Genomic DNA, 4,152 nt, shown 5'->3' with positions numbered 1-4,152 from the left:
GACACGAGCACTATGCTGGAATCAAAAGTGTTTTTACACTCAGTACAGGAAATTGCAGTAGCCGACAGAAGCACTATATTGGAATCAAAAGCGTTTTTACACTCACTACAGAACACTTTGTCCTTTTCTTTGGCGTAATAAATCCAAGGAAATGTGTTTTTCCATCCTTTGGTATGACATGCGTGACGTTTTCTTTACAATGTTTGCTGATGTACTACAGGAACTGGCAGAAGACACGTTCCCGGGTTCCTTTATTTTTGGCTGAACATGATTTTCACTGTTGTCGGTGTTAGTAATATCCACTTGTGATGATGAGGACAAACGTGTGACGAATTTGCCCGTAACGACTAGGAAACTGTTCCAATTCGAAAGTATGTGTAGAAGGAATACCAATATTGTGTTTCAGGTTTCCACACGCGTCCAATAATCGCGCAACGTTTGAAAACTGCGAAAATTTTGCCCGGCGAAGAGCTTTTGCTCCACGCATCCCGTCAGTACACAATCTTCTTTATACTAGCTATTAATGCGGTAACATCCCTTCAGTCTACAGTATAAGCTCCCGCGTTCTTCAAACCCATTATCTCAACAAACAAAACGATAACAATCCAGATTCCGTGAAAACAATTTCACTGAAATCATAAACCACACCGCATTTATATTAAAGAAATACTCTGTAACAGTTGGCTTTCTTGTATCTCGCATTATTCTTTATTATTGCTTAATATTGGGAAGCAGATGATTTAAAACAATTTTTGACGAATGGAGTATGCGTATTGTAGCCTGTCACTTGTAAGGAAACATGAAAGCAAGCCGAAAAGACGGGCTCCATTCACATTATAATGCGATTGTTACTCTATGGAGTGCCTCTGACTTCGCCAGAGAAAGGCAAGGAACCAGGGAGTGTGTTCTTTGGATGCCTTTTGCAAAAGACATCTGAAACGAATAGATATATCCTGTAGGTTAGAAATTTTAAGATCCCCTCAGTGTTTTAATAATTCATTACTTTTTGCTAAAGGTAAGTGAGAAATATTTATTTGATTTTGTTTTTATCAAACTGAACATTTTATGTCACTGGTAAAGCCGCAGCGCAGCAACGCAGTCAGCACGAATGCAAATGGCAGTATGTTTGTACCATTTTTATCTGTGAATGAGGTCTTAAACGAGACATTTAGAAGTTCAGCTTTCCTTTGGCTATGTTCTATTGCCATACCAGATTATTTGACGAGCGGCTGCACAGAAGCGTTCGACCCTGTCGTAACTGCGACCAGGGCGGTCGCGGGGTTGAAATGACGGAAAGCATGGCGGGACCCGCGGAGAGGCCCGCGAACAACATAACGGGAGAGGATGGACAGGACCAACGAAGGACAGAACGAACAACAACAAGATCGAAACAACGGAGTCACAAGGAAACCTAACAACTACGTCCACTCGTACACAGAACAAGAAAGTAAGTAAGCTGTCTATTGGGACATGATGTGTCCAGAGACGTACGCAAGATTAGACTGGCTGGCTAAGTTTTTTTTTCTTTATTGTGATTTAATTCCCCTGCCCCATATGGGCAGGGGAGGGCTGTCAGCGGCACAATCCGCCGCTCTTCAGCCAAGAGACACGACTACTAACACAAGAATAAAATGATACATACATAAGAAGATAAAAAAGGGGAACATAAAACAGAGGAAGGGGAGAAAATGGAGGTAAAAAGACATGGACATGTAGACGTTCATGGGGGACAGTTAAAAAAGTCACCAGAAAGTTAAAAAACAACAGTTGGCGATTCTTGAAACACAGAGAAGACACTTAATGCGCATGCACAGGTTAAAAGTTGGCCACAGTATTAAAAACACTCCAAAACAACACACTTAAAATGCACTTGGAGCACACACGACGAAGAGTAAAACTACCAGGTGGGACCTGCTGAGGGAAAGGTCAGAGAGGATGGAAAAGGAGGGGAGAACATGGGGTAGCTGAGGAAGCGGCGGGGGGAAGAGAGGAGTGGCAACCGTGGGTTCACGAAGAGGCAGGAGACACGTGGGGTGGGAGAGGAAAAGGGAAGACAAGGCAGGAGGGAGCGCAGAGACACTGAAAGGAGGCATAAGAGATGGAGGGGGAGTAGGAGGGGAAAGCCGCTCAGAAGGAGGGAGGGGGAGGAGAGGGAGCCCTGAGGAGGAGGCAGGAAGAGGGAGTTAGAGTTGGTAGGAAGGGTAGATGTCAGGGCGAATCTCATCATCCGGGAGGGGTAGATGGTGGAAGTTGTGTTGGGAAAGGAGATGGAGGGTGTGGAGATGGAGAGAGGGAGGGACACAACGGTAAAGGCGCGGCAACTGGTTGGGAGTGGAGCTGGCTGAGTGAGAGGCAGGCGCTTAAGTACTCTATCAGGGGCGCCGCTATTGGCCGCTGGAACCACTTGTTTCACTGTGGTGCCCTCACTCTTAAGTGCGGGTCAGGAGGCGCATGCCGCCACAGCTTACGGCGCGATGGTGCAGAGACATCTAGGGGTCTTCGACGTCCATGATGTCTTGCGGGGATTCAAATTCTGCAGAGCGCGTTACCAGAGATCCCGTTAGTGATTTTATGTATGACCAGAATTTTCTTGGGTTCTCAGAGAGATCTTTAGCTTAGGTATGATGGCGGAAGTAGTTGTACGCTTCGCCCATTGAATTAGAAATGATGGTTATCTAACTATTGAATTAAAAGTTTTGATCCAATTAACCCCAAATTACCGGTATTACAATTATTCCTTATAACCACATATATGGCCAAAAAGAAATAACTATCCGTTAACACAAACAAGAAATTACAAAGTGCAAGGAACTATCAATTATGAAAATCTAAGAGCACAAAACATATGCAAAAGAATACTCCACCAACGAGAAGACTCCTCTAAACATTGGCGAACCAGATATTTTTTTAAAACAGGGGTCCAACGCCCCACCTAGCAAATGTTTGTTAAGTTATCCAGTGGGCTACCTTCCAGGGTTTACAATTTTGAAAAAAAAAAAGAAAAAAGAGCTCTGAGCTCCATCTCCAACTTCTAGCTCCAACTACTTAGATATCTTTTTATCGCCCAATGGGCTGTTTTCCTCGTTCCAAAGGAGATTAATTCTTACTGCATGTAGAGTGGCGTCCAGCTGTCGCCTCCCCCCCCTCCTTCTCCACACCCCCACTTCCCACAATGGGAGAAGAAAAGACTTTTGACAATAAACAGGCACTGATATTCCCACGAATATCTCCTGATCAGCATGGCACCCTCTGGTTTTCTAGAAAAAGCATTATTGCAATAAAACAACATTCCCTGAAAATGTTTTGTGAGTAGGAAGACCGACTTGATAAAAATAATTTATTTTGCACTGGCCGAACGCACTTCACGGTCCTTTTTAGGAGGTCTCCGGGACCCCACAATGTGTGGTCATGCCCAGTGCAGTCTTGATGCATGCTTGCATCCCACCAGCACTGAGCCAGACAGTATGGGTACGGGTTCTCACAAATGCTTATCTGACGCCTAGTGTCCAAGTCACTCCCCCTGCACCAAGAGGGCTAGTCCATAGAAGGCACATGTTCTCCACAGAGAGCTCCCGCAGTTGGCCACCAGCGGCCCTTGACCCCACCTTCCCCGCTACACCACCCTAGACTCTATTAGATTCATACAGCACAATAAATACAGGATATCCAACTAACTACAGAGATAGACGGGAATTATGACATATGGTACCGGTTCAATCTTTGCAATCACTAATATCAACCATATTATCATCGCCAGATATTCATCAATGGGTGGGAACATGACGCGGATTCCGATAAAATAAATCAAAAGCAGTGATGTGTGAGATGTGTCGGGCCACAATATGACTTATGAGTTTCATGGTAAACTAAAATAAATTAATTGTTTTTCGGATTCGTAAATTTATCTTGTCAGCACCTGTATGTTATGTTGCAACACTTATATCGATTACGAGTAGGTTTATTTTATGTAACTGTGTATTTGCAATTTATGAAGTGTATATTCTATGTTGTTTAAACTCGTTGATCTATGGCAAGAAAATTAGAGTTTTGTAATGTATATTTGAAAAAAGCAAAAGAATATGTCGAAATTTTGAATTACTATAATATGAATGTGTGTATAGAAAAGAGTATATTTGTTAAAAGCTGGTTAAT

The sequence above is a fragment of the Schistocerca cancellata genome, chromosome 1 (assembly GCF_023864275.1).
Source record: "Schistocerca cancellata isolate TAMUIC-IGC-003103 chromosome 1, iqSchCanc2.1, whole genome shotgun sequence".
Lineage (NCBI taxonomy): Eukaryota > Metazoa > Arthropoda > Insecta > Orthoptera > Acrididae > Schistocerca > Schistocerca cancellata.
The sequence above is the reverse complement of the archived record's forward strand: the minus strand, read 5'-3'. Positions refer to the sequence as shown.